Source organism: Pseudophryne corroboree, chromosome 1, assembly GCF_028390025.1.
Source record: "Pseudophryne corroboree isolate aPseCor3 chromosome 1, aPseCor3.hap2, whole genome shotgun sequence".
Lineage (NCBI taxonomy): Eukaryota > Metazoa > Chordata > Amphibia > Anura > Myobatrachidae > Pseudophryne > Pseudophryne corroboree.
The window spans coordinates 842,749,253-842,766,174 of NC_086444.1; positions in this window are offsets into that span (position 1 = coordinate 842,749,253).

Consider the following 16,922-nt stretch of genomic DNA (forward strand, 5'->3'; position numbering starts at 1 on the left):
TGGTTCACCCTTTCAGTCTGCCCATTAGACTGCGGATGGTAGCCTGACGACAAGCTGACAGAAATCTGGAGATCGGAACAAAATGCCCTCCAGAATTTGGCCACAAACTGGGATCCGCGGTCAGAGACCACATCAAGTGGCAACCCGTGGAGACGCACAACATGCAGCATAAATAATTCAGACAGGCGTCTGGCTGATGGCAGCCCAACCAGTGGAACGAAGTGCGCCATCTTCGAAAACCTGTCAACGACAACCCAGATGGCTGTCATCCCCGAGGATTTGGGCAAGTCCACCACAAAATCCATTGAAATGTGGGTCCATGGCTTAGATGGGATAGAGAGTGGATGTAATGGGCCAACAGGAACCCCTCTAGGAGTCTTATTTCGGGCACAGATGTCACATGCCCGAACCCACTGATCCACATCCTTAGCCACCGAGGGCCACCACACCGCCCTAGATAGCAACTCCCGAGTTCTGGCAATACCCGGGTGACCTGCCGACTTCTTGGCATGGAATTCCAGGAACACTCGCTGTCTTAACCTAGGAGGCACAAACAAAAGACCTACCGGAAGGTCTGGAGGAGCCTGCTCCTGTGCTCTAAGGACTAATGATAAGAGGTCCTGGGTAATGCCCACTTTAATACATGATGGGGAAACAATGGGCAACGGCTCCTCGGTGGTCTCCTGGATTGGAGCAAAACTCCGTGAGAGCGCATCAGCCTTGATGTTTTTTGACCCAGGGCGATATGTTATCAAAAAATTAAAGCGAGCAAAAAACAAAGCCCATCGTGCCTGCCTGGCATTGAGACGCTTCGCTGACTCTAAATATGCCAGATTCTTATGGTCAGTGAGAATTGAGACCACAAACTTAGCCCCCTCAAGCCAGTGTCTCCACTCCTCGAGTGCATCCTTAATAGCCAACAATTCCCGGTTACCCACGTCATAATTCATCTCGGCAGGCGAAAATTTACGGGAAAAGTAAGCACAGGGATGAAGGCGATTATCAGACACTCCCATCTGAGAAAGCACTGCCCCAATACCCATCTCAGAGGCATCCACCTCCACCACAAAAGGACGCTCTGGATCTGGGTGTCGCAGCACCTTGGCCGAAACAAATGCCCTTTTGAGACGGGCAAAAGCCGCTTTAGCCTCACAAGACCAGTGAGCAACATCCGCCCCTTTCTTAGTGAGTGCCACCAAGGGCGCCACTATAGACGAAAATCCAGCGATAAATCGTCTATAAAAATTCGCAAAGCCCAGGAAACGCTGAAGCGCCTTCAAACTAGTGGGCTGCACCCAATCCAGGACTGCCTGTACCTTGGAACCCTCCATTTGGAAACCTTCTGGGGAGATAATATATCCTAGAAATGCGATTTGCTGAACTTCAAATTCGCACTTCTCCAGCTTCGCCCCAAGCCGGTGGTCTCTGAGTTTCTGGAGGACTAAGCGTACATGCTTCCGATGTTCCTCCAGGGAATGGGAGAAGATTAGGATGTCATCTAAGTATACAACTAAGAATCTATCCAAATATTCCCTGAGCACATCATTCATGAAATCCTGGAAGACTGCCGGGGCATTACAGAGCCCAAAAGGCATCACCAAATATTCATAATGCCCTGAGTGGGTATTAAAGGCAGTCTTCCATTCATCCCCCTCTCTTATTCGGATTAGATTGTACGCACCGCGTAGGTCAATCTTAGAAAAAATGGTGGCAGTACGAAGCTGGTCAAACAAGACCGAAATGAGAGGCAGTGGGTATGAGTTTTTAATCGTGATACGGTTCAATTCCCTGAAGTCGATGCAGGGTCGCAACGAACCGTCCTTTTTACCCACGAAGAAGAACCCCGACCCAACTGGAGACTGTGAAGGTCTGATAAATCCCTTAGCCAAGTTCTCCTGAATGTACTCTGCCATAGCCTGAGTCTCAGGACGTGACAGGGAGTACAACCTGCTCTTGGGAAGCTTAGCATTTGGCAACAAATCAATGGCACAGTCATAGGGGCGATGGGGAGGTAGTACCTCTGCAACTTTTTTGGAGAACACGTCCACAAAATCTGCATAACACCCTGGCAATCCTGGCAAACTTAGCTGCGAGAGCCTGACTGGAAGGCTCAAGCAACTCCTGAAACAATCAGTACCCCAACTAAGAATCTCCCCAGAGACCCAGTCAAATTGAGGATTGTGGGCCCTTAACCAGGGTAACCCCAACACCAATGGGGCAAAAGTACAGACAGTCACATAAAAGGACAATTTTTCAGAGTGTGTGGCTCCAATAAACAAAGAAATCTGGCTAGTGCAAGAGGTAATTTTACCTTGGGATAATGGTTCCCCGTTTAACCCACAAATCTCAATTTCCGATGCCAAGGGTACTAAGGGAACAGAGTGTTTCAGGGCGAATTGGCGGTCCATAAAAACCCCGTCGGCCCCACTGTCCACAAAGGCCTCAGTCTTGACAGTTTGACCGAGGATCTTCAAGGTCACCGGAATGATAAAAGTCTTCTTGGGAAATTCTGACTTCTGGCCTGACAGGATATTTCCCATCACCCTCAGGCCCTGAAGTTTTCCGGCTTTTCTGGGCATGATACTACCACATGACCTTTATTCCCACAGTACAAACACAAGCCCTGCTGTCTCCTCCGCGTCTTCTCACGCGAGTAGAGGCGGGTAGCCCCAATCTGCATAGGCTCCTCAGAAAATTCCTCAGAGTCTGAGGTTCCCTTGGGAAGGAAGGAAATCTCAGTCTCCCTTTCAAGCCTACGCTCTCTCAGCCGTCTATCCACCCGGATGGATAACTGCATGAGCTGATCCAAGCTATCAGGCAAGGGATATTGTACCAGTTGGTCCTTTATCTGGTTAGAAAGACCTCTTCGGTACTGGTGTCTCAGGGCTGGGTCATTCCACTGGGTATCATGGGCCAACCTCCGAAACTCCGTACAGTAAACCTCAACTGGCCTTCGCCCTTGCTTAAGGATCGAAATCTGAGCCTCGGCTGAGGCCGTCTTGTCAGGGTCATCATACAACATGCCCAGTGCCGTAAAAAAAGCATCAACACTTTTAAGCGACGGACAGTCAGGCTGCAACCCATATGCCCAGACCTGTGGGTCTCCTTGTAGCAAGGAAATCACTATGCCCACCCGCTGAATCTCCGACCCAGAAGACTGAGGCCTAAGCCGGAAGTATAGCTTGCAGCTCTCCTTGAAACAAAAGAACTGCGAGCGATCTCCAGAAAAACGATCCGGGAGATTTACTTTCGGCTCCTTAACCCCTGCAGGTGCTGCTGCTGCGGGAGCTCCGCCAGCAGCCTGGGAGGTGTGCATTTTAATGGACAAATCATTAAATTGTCGAGTCAGGACCTGCACCTGATCGACCACCTGTTGCAACGTATTTTGAGGGGTATGCTCCATATTCCCACAAAATTTCAACAGGAGTATTAGGCTGCTGAATATGTTATGCACACCAGTGCCTGCAGGAAAGTACTGGTGTCAGAACTGTTATGCACTCCAGTGTCTGCAGGAATGTACTGGTGTTTGAACTGTTATGCAAAACAAATGGACTCACAGACAAACTGGGGAATATGACATAACGTACACAGAAGGTGATAGGGTAACAAAATACACACAAAGTGAACAGAGAAGCCCAGAGGCTAAGGAACTGGGTATCTCCCTTGTATTAGAACTGCTCAGATGGAAATAGCAAGATGTTGTGTTTTAATACGTAGAGAACCCGAAATGCTGTTGCTAAGGGCAACAGCAAAACCCTAAAGGGTTACCAACGGGTGTGGCAGTAAACTCCTTGGTCAGAGATGGAATGATAGACACAAGGAGAGACTCCACAATCCTGATTCTCACTTGCAGTGCACAGGTTTTAGCTTACTGCCACTAAACTGACCCCTGACACCTAGCACAGTGAGACAGGATTAGACAGGCAAGTCTTAGAATACAGCCGCAAACTTGCTAAGTTCACAGAGTAGTAACAGAACCCCAGCAAGCTAAACGACTGACTCCAGTCTTACTGCTAGGTCTGGATTGGCAGAGTGTAATACCAAATCCCCAGGCCTATTTGCAGTAAGCAACAAACAAATACAAAGCTACACAGTACTGGCTAACTTTCATGAACTGACTAACCAACAAAGATTCAGCAGCATCTGCTTACCCTGAAAAGAGGCCTTATAAAGCAGGTGCTGTCCACGCCCCACTCAGACCTCACAGACTGTGAGCACAAAAACCAGCACCGGATCCCCTGCCGTGCACAGAGCCTATAACCACTGCACAGCAAAAGACCCGAACCGGAGTATCAGCTGCGCTCAGGTTACTCCACTAGCACTTGTCTCCCGGTTGCCATGACGACGTGGCAGCACAGGGCAGGAGACCCTAACAATATGTGAATGGAAATTCACAGGTGTTAGAGAGCACGGACTTCCATATGTGCATAGGAATGCCTTAATTGCTTAATGAAATATAGAAATACACGGACTGCCTTAACATTGGTCATTTAAAGAGGTTTTATTCCTGAAAGAATACATTTTAATAAGTGAATATATATTCTGAATTGCATTTATGTACAGCATGACAATGCTAAATTCCTTTTGTCGTAATTATAACCCTTTATGAAGTCTAAGAACACTGTACGCTGTTTGCTTAAGAAGTACCGTAATGGTACGCTAGTTGCGTAACGATCGCTCAGCCGTAGGCGAGACGCTCAAGCGTCACGTTCGCTCACGGCCCAGTGATCACAGGACACGTTATTGGCTATGACTAGAGTAATGATTCGCTATGGCGTAGCAGACGCTCGAGACCACGAGGAGATCACCAGCGGCGCAGACGCTCACAACGCTATACCTTAATGTTTAAACCTTTTAACAATGAAATACACAGAATACCTTAATGTGAATACAGGGTGTAAGTGCAACCTTGTGTAACCTGACTAACTACAAAGCTGCTTGAGCGTCACCGACGCTCAAGTGAACACTTAACACTATAGAAAATACACAGATACTGGTTTAGGGTCCGAAGCCTATTAACTGTATTATATCTAATATACTTGTAAAAAAAGGGGATAACAGTACAAATGATACACTCCAATATAACAAAGACTTCCTAACCACAGAACTAAGCAATAAATACAAAAAGACAATACTACACTGACCTAAATGCAATACAATACAATACTATCTAATACAATACAATACTAGCCTAGTCTAGGGGAGATATGAGAGAACAGAACAGAGAGAGAGAGAGAGAGAGAGAGAGAGAGATGAGAGAAATTGGCTCACAGAAAGACAATGATTACGGAGAGAAACTTACGCACAAAGGGTATGATCGCCTGCGCCTCGATATCCAGCTCCCGGCTATCAGCAGATAACCGTTGATGAGAGAGTGAGCTGGATGTGGTCGGCCTGCCTATTTATGCCCCACACACAATGCAATCTCCTGGTCCTACAATCCCATTGTCCATTGGCCGAAGGAATTCGGCCCTGCATCATAACAAAAGGTCATAGGGTGATTCATACAGGTGGGCTGTGACGATTTCCAACAGCTCAGGTGGGTGGGAAACTGGGTTTCCCGCCGCATACCTGAGTATGTGTAAATAATAGAAATGGACATAAACTTCTTATGTCCATAACTATTCGCACGAGCGATTAATACGCTCCAAACCAACACCGGAATATTACTAATTAAATACTCTTCCGATGGGTACCAAACACGGCTGTATGATTCCTGTCAGACCCTTCGTACAATACAAAGAGGGATTCCTTTAAACAGGGACCCTCTATTTTAACCAAACTTTCAGAATCTATCAAGGGGACCATGATCTACAAACTACATTAATTGTGAACATTTGTAACGAATGAGTCGCACGCTACGACTACATAAACTCTACCGTAAATACGCATACCGCGCCTGCGAGTGCACGCTATCGCGGGTATGCGCCTTCACGGGAGAGCGTACGCATGCGCAGCGCGGACCAGTGTGCGGTGCAAATATGGCAACGTGCATAGAGACATTTTTCTGACTTTGACAGTCCACCCTTTGGCAGTCAATAATAACTGCCACCTTCTAAAATATTTAAGGAGAAAAATGTAAGTCAGGGGTTAATTGATTTTCATGGTTGGGTAGGGGAGAAGAGTGGAGTAGGTGTGAAGAGGGTATGACCTAGTGAGAAAGTAGAAGCATGTGTGTATGAGTCCATGTTTGGAGGGTCATGTATCATCGTGCCGTACGTGTGGTAAATCTAGCTTCGAGGTATTGCGAAGTATACATTTGAATTCCTTCTTATCCTGTGGTACAGGTCTGTGGATGGGCTGTCAAACTCTACCGAGCTCATTTCGGCTGTGGTTGTAACAAAATGGGGATGCACATTTTAGTTGATGATACATGAATGGGGGAGGTATGTGGTTGCTGCTATCTGTGCCTGTATTCCCTATCGTCTATGTGTGTCGTTACCTGAGGGTTGTACAGATGAAGATAAAGAACACTTACGAAAAATGCAATGATATTCTATGTCAGGGAAATGTACATCTGTTGTTGAAGTTGTGTTCGGTATCTGTTGAGAGTCGTCTTCTTTGCGCTGTTTTGCTCCTTAGGCATGAGCAACAAGCTTTGTCAGTGCCATCAGATTTACAAAAATGTTGGGCTAGCGTGAGTTTAAAAATACTAGGGAAACTGGGGATCCATGGCAAAGTTCATCAAGTGTCCATATTTAAAGTTGTCAAATCTTCTTCTTTGGTCAATCCGTTGTCTGTATACATCTCGTCTCGTCAGCTTCCTCGTCCAAGGGGGTCTTTGTATCTGGGAGAAAAGCAGAAAAACAGGTGAAAGAAACGGACCGTATAATCGCATTTTCATCACATTCTGGTTTCTATCATTGGGTCATAAATCAAATCCAGGTTAATTACAGTTTCCTCGCTCCTCAAGCTCATCACTCTTGTACTTTGTTTGCACCTCATTAAAGCCTGCCCGCATCTAAATATCAATCCAATCGATATAACGACACCCAAGATACATAGTAGAAACTTTCCAACATCCATTATGACTCCTTGAGCCCAGTCTCCTAAACCGGAGAACCAATTTCGCGGGTTCAACCATGATACCCAACCAGTCAGCTCATTACTTACAGCAGCAAGGGTGAGATTGTGTTTTCGACGAAATTCCCACTTCAATTGGAGAATATCGTCCATCTTTTGGTCTATGACCTCTACCGGATCCTCGGTGCTATTTGTGATATACGTGCAACACTTTATGCCGTACTGTGTTGCCAATGTAACACAATATCCGCCTGTTACTGCTGTAAGATAATTAAGAACCATCCTATGCTGAACTAGTTCTGTTTTGTAAGCTTGAAGTTCTCTTCCAGTGTATCTAAACGTGTCATCATACATTTCAGTGATATTATCTAACAAATTGGCGAGTGCGGAAATGTATCTATAATTCATCACACCTCGAGCGGTGCGAGTGAAATCTAACGCTACCAGAACCTGAATCCCGGTGGATTCATGGATAAGATCAGAGGCCGGATGCTCTAACCTTTCTGACAGTTGTCTTTTAACTCGGTGCTCGTAATGAGTGTGAGTATAAGGAGCTTGGGCACCACGGTGTATGTCTTTCATTTTGTCATGTGTAACAGTCATCACTTCAGGCAATACTTTTCCAATATAACACAATCATTCAGAGTTTGGGGCAAGCCACTTGTACGCCTTTCTCCCGCATATGAAATATGCGTCATCGGGGAGAACATAAGGGACGGAGAAGGACATGACCATGTTACAAACCTTCCAGGTGAAATCTCCTGACCCTAATTCTTCCAACTGCTTAATGCACGTATCAGTTTGTACGATATGTGCACAGTATCCTGGTGATACCTCTCCAACTCTAGTAATCCTATTTCCTAAGGTATATCGATACCGAAAAGATTTTCCTCTACTGGCTATATGGCGTACGAGCTCTGTATCTGTAGGCATTCTATCTGCTCTGTGTGAAAAGGTCATGGTGTGGTTACTCCATGACACTTCCCAGTTTCCCGGTTTTCTAGGATTGGAGATGTTAAAACATATGAGGGACCTATCCACATGGTATTGGTGGAGCTTCAAACTAGGAGGGCTGGAGATGTTAAACCTCCGGTCCACCGGTCTCCCACCACTTAGCTCAAGTACCTCCCCTAACGTTAAAGGAAATGGTACTAGCCCTGATTTGCTGTGACCCTGAGGTACTTGAGAGCATACCCAACAATCTGTTTGGTTTAACACGTTACCCACTAAGGAGTGATAGTCACTCAATGGATGCCGGTCCATATGGATATTAAAACTAGATTGGCATTTCTTTATGCATCCATCTTCAACCAGATTATCACAGAGCCTACAGATACAATTTTCTTCAGCTAACAATCCATCACAATTTCTTCTATCGGATCGTTTTCTGATACTCGCCTTTGCTTGTTGGTTTGGTTGATCTTGGAAAACTACGCCTCCATCGTCATAATCGGAACCCATTCCAGAACCTCTTTCGACCTCTATGGTACTCTCGCCGGAACAGACTGCTCTGGTCAACATCATGGTTAACATCAAAATCCGGATCACAGTCTCTTGGGGCAAGTCCATCTTTGAGGAGGAAATAGAGAAGAATGAGAAGGGGGAAAAAGAAATTTTAAGGGAGAGGGGCTGGGAAGTGGAGAAAAACAATAAAAGGTAGAGGGGAGTCGACAACTGCTTCCGGTCTTCAAGGCTCAGGTGCCGCCTCAGTCCTCCTGGAACAGACACTCTAGTGATACAACCTCTACCGTCTGTTCCTTATCACGGGACTTCTCTGGATCGGCAACCTTTTTGCAGTGGGATGAATGGACCCAAGTCTCTCTCTCAGCAACCTTCAATGCTGTGGTGCTAGTCAATAAGACCTGGTATGGTCCTTCCCATCTATCAATAAGACAACCTGAGCGTAGAAAATTTCGTATCATTACATAATCCCCAGGTTCAATGTCATGACAATTACTACCTGGTAGATCAGGAATCACCAACTTCAGATTATCATTTTGACTCCTCAACTGCTTACTCATGTTAATCAAGTACTTTACAGTTACTTCATTGTTACATTTCAAATCATCCTGAGGGTTAATCATGACATGCGGTTGTCGACCAAACAAGATTTCAAAAGGAGACAGATTAAGAGGGGACCTGGGAGTGGTTCTGATGCTATACAAAACAATGGGTAAAGCTTCTGGCCACGTCAATCCTGTCTCTGTCATTACTTTACTCAATTTATTTTTAATAGTGCTGTTCACTCTTTCGACCTTCGCGCTCGCCTGTGGACGGTACGGAGTGTGCAGCTTGCTATCAATACCCATTAATTTACACATTCCTTGAAAGACATCACCTGTAAAATGGGTACCCCTATCACTTTCAATGATTCTAGGGATACCATATCTACATACAAATTCCTGCACAATTTTCTTAGCTGTAAACATAGCGGTATTTGTAGCTGCTGGAAAAGCTTCGACCCAATTCGAGAAAACATCTATACAAACAAGTACATATTTCAAATTTCGACATGGGGGTAATTGAATGAAGTCAATTTGTATTACCTGGAAAGGGCCGCCGGCAGGTGGGATATGGGATGGTTCTGTAGGTATTGCTTTTCCAATATTCTTTCTCAGACAGGTAAGGCATGACATTGCTCTTTTACTCGCATGAGAGGAGAATCCTGGGGCGCACCAGTATGCTCTTACCAATTTGCACATCCCCTCCTTGCCTAGATGAGTCAGCCCGTGAGCTGCTTCAGCCAGACATGGAAGGTATGCCCTGGGGGCCACTGGTTTACCATGTCCATCCGTCCAGAGCCCTGAGGACTCCTGGCCATATCCCTTTGCCTTCCAGACTGCTCTTTCCTGTGTGGAACACAAATTCTGCATCTCACACAACTTTTGTGTGTTGATGGTATTAAATACCATCAGTTGTGTGGTGTCTGTCTGTATGGGGGTAGCAGCTGCAAGCTTTGCGGCTTCGTCTGCTCGGCTGTTACCAAGTGACACTGGGTCTTGGCTATATGTATGTGCTTTACATTTGATAACAGCCACTCTGTCGGGTTCCTGTATCGCTGTTAGAAGCCTTTTTATATGAGCTGCATGCGCTATCGGTGTGCCAGCTGCCGTCATGAAATTTCTGAGCCGCCATAGGGCTCCGAAATCATGGACTACCCCGAAGGCGTATCTAGAATCGGTGTAGATATTGGCTGACTTACCCTTAGCCAATTCACATGCTCTGGTTAGGGCGACCAGTTCAGCAACCTGGGCTGAGTGAGGTGGGCCTAGCGGTTCCGCTTCTATGGTGTCTTGGTCATCTACGACTGCGTATCCAGTACACAAGTCTCCCGAGTCTGACTGTCTATGACAACTACCGTCCGTGTAGAACGTGAGTTCTGCATCTTCCAGTGGATTGTCACTGATGTCAGGCCTTGCGGTAAAATTTTGGGTCAAATATTCCATACAATCATGTGTATCTTCCTTTGCATTAAATCCTCCTTCCCCATCACTCTCACCTTCCACCCTTTGTGTCTGACCAGGCACACCTGGGAGAAATGTTGCAGGGTTTAATGCACTGCATCTCCTTATGGTGATGTTTACTAGGGCCATTAGTGCCAATTCCCATCTTGTAAACCTTGCTGATGAGACGTGTCTGGTTTGGGCAGAATTCAATAAGGCAGATACCGCATGCGGTGTATGGATTGTGAGGTTGTGGCCTAGCACGACATCTTCGCTTTTTGTCACTAGCAATGCTATCGCCGCAACGCTACGCAAGCATGTGGGGAGGGATCGCGCTACCGTATCTAGCTGAGCGCTGTAATATGCAACTGGCCTGCTGGCATCACCGTGTTTTTGTGTTAGTACACCTGCTGCGCACCCAGCACTTTCTGTTCCGTATAGTTCAAAGGGTTTCCCATAGTCTGGCATACCTAGTGCTGGTGCCTGCGTTAGACACTGTTTGAGTCTCTCAAATGCTGTTTCGGATTCGTCTGTATGCGAAATCCGATCAGGTTTGTTTGAGGAGACCATTTCCTGCAAAGGTAGCGCCAATATGGAAAACCCTGGGATCCAATTACGGCAATACCCACACATTCCTAGAAACGTCCTGATCTGTTGCTGGGTTTGTGGCAGTGTCATGTCTCTAATGGCTTGGATTCTATCAGCGGTCAGGTGTCTCAGTCCTTGTGTTAGACAGTGTCCCAAATATTTTACCTTAGTTTGGCATAATTGCAACTTGTCTTTGGAAACCTTGTGACCTGTGTCTGAAAGATGAAACAGGAGCTGTTTCGTATCCTTCAGGGAAGCTTCCAATGAATCAGAACACAGTAGTAGATCATCCACGTACTGTATCAACACTGATCCACTCTCCGGTTGGAAAGACTGTAAACAATCATGCAAAGCCTGAGAAAATATACTTGGACTATCTATGAAACCTTGGGGTAACCGAGTCCACGTGTATTGGACTCCTCTGTATGTGAATGCAAACAAATATTGGCTGTCAGGGTGCAGAGGTACCGAAAAGAATGCGGAGCAGAGGTCAATAACAGTGAAAAATTTGGCAGTGGGAGGAATTTGCATTAGGATGACAGCTGGATTAGGCACTACGGGGAACTGACTCTCAACTATTTTGTTAATCCCCCTTAGATCCTGCACTAGCCTGTAACCCCTCCCCCCACTCTTTTTAACAGGGAAGATGGGACTATTTGCTGTGCTGGACGTTCTTACTAGAATGCCCTGTTGTAGCAAGCGCTCTATTACGGGAAAAACTCCTAACTCCACCTCTGGCTTCAGAGGATACTGTGGGATTTTTGGAGCTATCCTACCATCTTTTACTTGTACAACTACTGGAGCTACATTTGCCATTAATCCAGTGTCCTGTCCATCTTTTGTCCAAAGTGACTCTGGTATCTGAGATGTCATCTCTTCTACTTGGGATGGGTTCCTATTTGTCATAATGGAATGTGACATTAATTTTGATGGGGAGTCTAACATGTCTCGTACTTCCTGAGCGTGATTCTCAGGGATGTCCAAGAATACACCTTCAGGAGTACAATAAATGACGCAACCCATTTTACATAGTAAGTCTCTACCCAGGAGATTAGTTGGTGCCGATGCAGCCAGCAAAAAGGAATGCTTGGTATGCAAAGGCCCTATTGTAATCTCGGCTGGTTTGCTAACAGGGTAGTGCTGGACTACTCCTGTTACTCCCATGGCTGGAATTGTCCTACCAGTGGTTCTCATGCCCACTGTCGAATTTATCACTGACTTGGCCGCCCCTGTGTCTACAAGAAAGTTTAAAGTTTTACCAGCTACATTGATTGCAATCTCTGGTTCGCTTCCAAGACTAGCAATCAACTTAACTGGGTGCAGATTACAGGTATGGCCACACCCCTATTGGGTATGCTGACCTCCCTGAATCCCGTTGGCAGCAACTACTTGTGAGGGGGTTAGCTGGGAACTACCAGAGGCATGCCAATCTCTGTTCGGGGGATATCTTTTTGTTTCCCCTGTATGTGGCTCAAAACTCCGCCTCTGTGGACCCTGCTCCCATTGTCGTGTGTTGTGTTGTTGTCTAGGGGGTTGAAAAGATCTTTGTACATTCTTTGTTCTACATTCTCGTGCAAAGTGTCCCGGTCTGTTACAAGAAAAACATGTTATTACACTTGCCTTACCCACAGGATTCGGTGGTACATACGCAGGCTGCTTTGTGGTCAGCGCCTGTATACTTACTGACATCAACTTATCACTTTGCGACTCCCTGTGCCTAGTGATATTTCTGTCGTGATCAATAGCAGCCTCTCTCAATGTGGACACTGACAGACCTCGCCAACATGGCTGCGTGGTCTGTACCCTAGCTTTTAATGTTTCTTTCAAACCATCCATCAGTACAGATACTGCTACTTCTCGATGGTTTGGGTTGGTCTTAATGTCTTCTATACCAGTGTACTTTGCCATTTCTAATAGTGCCCGGTGAAAATATTCTGTTGCCGTTTCGGACTCCTTTTGCTTAATGGAAAATATTTTATTCCATTTAACAACGGCAGGGAAATACTCCTTTAGCTGTAAATTTATCCTTTTTACATTATCCTTGTTGTACACGTCTGTAAGCGGTACATCTTTATCCAATGCACAGTCAGCTAAAAATTGAGTTGCGTCAACATTGGAAGGTAAACAAGCTCTTAGCAGTATCTGCCAATCCTTGTTGTTGGGTTCTACAGTGTTACCTAGATCCCTGATGTATTTTTGGCTAGCAACTAAATCCTTCCTGGGGTCAGGAAATTCGGACACTATTGTTCTTAATTCCATTCTGGAAAATGGAGTGTACATGGCAATGTTCCTTATGGGAGTGGCTCCAGACACATCTGTTTTTCCATTGGGAACTGCTATTACCCTTACAGGAGCAATTCTAACAGCCTCTTCCTGTGTAGATTCTACTGCTTGTTGTGGTACAATTGTTTCAGTGTAGTGCATGGTGCCGTACTTACCCGTTGACACGACCTCACCTATCCCTCCGCTAGGGGCTTTCACTAATCTCGTGGGTGTCGCTGTGCCTACTGTGGTCTCTGCTATGGTGGCTGCAAGAGAGAGAGCTGAAATTGTTGCTGAATCGTCTTCTTGATCACACTCCTGAGGAAGGTTCAAAACAGGGTACATCTTGCACGGGTTAATACTTGCATGAGTTATTTGGTTAACATCATTAACATTTACAGGGTTACTAAGAGTTTTTGTTTTATAACCCAGTGCGTTTCTCTCCGTAATCAACTTCTCTCCTGCAATGTATGGTGGGGGAGGAGCTGTGGCTATCAGCTTCCTGACTGCCCCAGATCCTGCCGCCAGAGCCAAACCTCTCTGTATCTCACCTTCCTGGTGCCATAACTGTAAATAATCATGATGCTGAATTCGTCTCTTTGCTGATTTTACGAGACATATCCTCCTCCTTAAATTTTGTAACACTTCTGGACTAAAGCTACCTATTCTTGGGAATTTGTCCCTGTCTTGTACAGTCATTCTCTCCCATTCATCACATAAAGATTCGGTGTGACTTCCATATTTTTCACACATTACATATCGTGCCGACCCAACTGGTCGGTTCACAGAATCAACCTGAACCAAGGTTGATCGCCCCCTACCTGAGCAACTGGCCCCCATAGTCTGCAGGTGTTGCTTAGTCCTCCTTGGATCTCTGTATCAAGGTTTTCAGCAAGCCTTTACAGACAACCAAATTACTCCACAGTAGGCCGGCGGTGGCGGTTTACCGAGTACCCCACTCACTCGCCCACCTCGACCAATACGACCTGATCACACCGACGTGGTGCTGGCGTACTCGATACAGGGCCCCTATGGAACCTTCAGTTTACTGGAACATATGAGGGTTACCCGCAGGACACTTACTCTTTCCAGTAAAGGTGGGGTTGTTAGATAGTTCCTGAGTGACCAGCGAACTTCCCTTTAAAAATAAAAAATTACACAAATCACGTCAGAATGTACAAATAGCGTTTGTGACCACTTTACTCTAATGGTATTAGGTCATATTACTAACTACTGCACACAATTACGTGTGGTCCAATCGTTCAGTACACAAGCACTACTTGTTATGTACTGAAAGATCAATGGAATCGATGTTTCCGGCCGCGATTCCTTCAGCAAGAGCTTGTATGGCCTATATGGGTTCTGCACCAACACCCCAGGCGTTGTGCCACTGGACTTTTATAGCGGACCTTTTACCTTACGACCTCCTGGTCTTGTTACCTTATGACCTCCTGGTCTTGTTACCCTATGGTCCGCTATACTCTAATGCTCAAATATTATTTAACCAGGGATGCCTCCCTAGCCACCGTATATGTCACTTACACGTATGTCCCTTGACGAGTACCCGGCTTTCCTTTTGGTTCCACCTTAAAGTTGTATAAACTTATGTATACAAAACCACACTCACTCAACACATGTACACTTTGTTTCTATATCTATTTCTGCGCAGAAATTGTCTTCAGTCCAACAGTGTTACCAATTAGGAGTAGGATCTGTTAAACTAGATTTCAGATTTTTTCCAAAAATAGATTTGCGTTATTTACCGCGTCGCGTTATCTACCGCTGTGCGTTACTTATCGCCTTTGCGCTAATTATCGCTTTTCGTGACTTGAGCTACGTGGGCGTAACCGGACGCTACGTTGCGTAGTGAACGCTGCGTGCGTCTGCCTTTGGATTGCGTACGCTAGTCTTTGTTAGCGACACGTGTACGCAATGCAAAGATCCACCGTAACACAATATATACTTTTATCAATGTAAATGATCCCTGATCATCTACCGCAATCCACACTGACTGCCTTATCTCCCAGACAAATCGTGTGTTGTTCTATACTTTAACTATTACCTCTACTATGAAATAACAGCAAATCTCTTTTTAGCACTTTCTATCAACTATAAAAATTGGCAAACAGGAATAGTGATATACGAAATTGAAAAAGAAATGCAGATAAATGTATGCGTGCGTGTATACGCAAGACAGAAGAGAAATAAAACAGTTTTTAAAAGACACAAGCGTTTTGTTCTTACTTCCGGTTCCCGGATTCCTTCAGCACTCTTTATCTAAGCGAAGCAGACGCTTATCCCGTCAGCACTGGGAGACAACCTCCCACCCTTTGCTGGGGGATAATGTCTGCTGATCTACCTAGTGCAGATATGAGAAGGATAGGACGAGTCCCCAATTGACAATGCTAAATTCCTTTTGTCGTAATTATAACCCTTTATGAAGTCTAAGAACACTGTACGCTGTTTGCTTAAGAAGTACCGTAATGGTACGCTAGTTGCGTAACGATCGCTCAGCCGTAGGCGAGACGCTCAAGCGTCACGTTCGCTCACGGCCCAGTGATCACAGGACACGTTATTGGCTATGACTAGAGTAATGATTCGCTATGGCGTAGCAGACGCTCGAGACCACGAGGAGATCACCAGCGGCGCAGACGCTCACAACGCTATACCTTAATGTTTAAACCTTTTAACAATGAAATACACAGAATACCTTAATGTGAATACAGGGTGTAAGTGCAACCTTGTGTAACCTGACTAACTACAAAGCTGCTTGAGCGTCACCGACGCTCAAGTGAACACTTAACACTATAGAAAATACACAGATACTGGTTTAGGGTCCGAAGCCTATTAACTGTATTATATCTAATATACTTGTAAAAAAAGGGGATAACAGTACAAATGATACACTCCAATATAACAAAGACTTCCTAACCACAGAACTAAGCAATAAATACAAAAAGACAATACTACACTGACCTAAATGCAATACAATACAATACTATCTAATACAATACAATACTAGCCTAGTCTAGGGGAGATATGAGAGAACAGAACAGAGAGAGAGAGAGAGAGAGAGAGAGAGAGATGAGAGAAATTGGCTCACAGAAAGACAATGATTACGGAGAGAAACTTACGCACAAAGGGTATGATCGCCTGCGCCTCGATATCCAGCTCCCGGCTATCAGCAGATAACCGTTGATGAGAGAGTGAGCTGGATGTGGTCGGCCTGCCTATTTATGCCCCACACACAATGCAATCTACTGGTCCTACAATCCCATTGTCCATTGGCCGAAGGAATTCGGCCCTGCATCATAACAAAAGGTCATAGGGTGATTCATACAGGTGGGCTGTGACGATTTCCAACAGCTCAGGTGGGTGGGAAACTGGGTTTCCCGCCGCATACCTGAGTATGTGTAAATAATAGAAATGGACATAAACTTCTTATGTCCATAACTATTCGCACGAGCGATTAATACGCTCCAAACCAACACCGGAATATTACTAATTAAATACTCTTCCGATGGGTACCAAACACGGCTGTATGATTCCTGTCAGACCCTTCGTACAATACAAAGAGGGATTCCTTTAAACAGGGACCCTCTATTT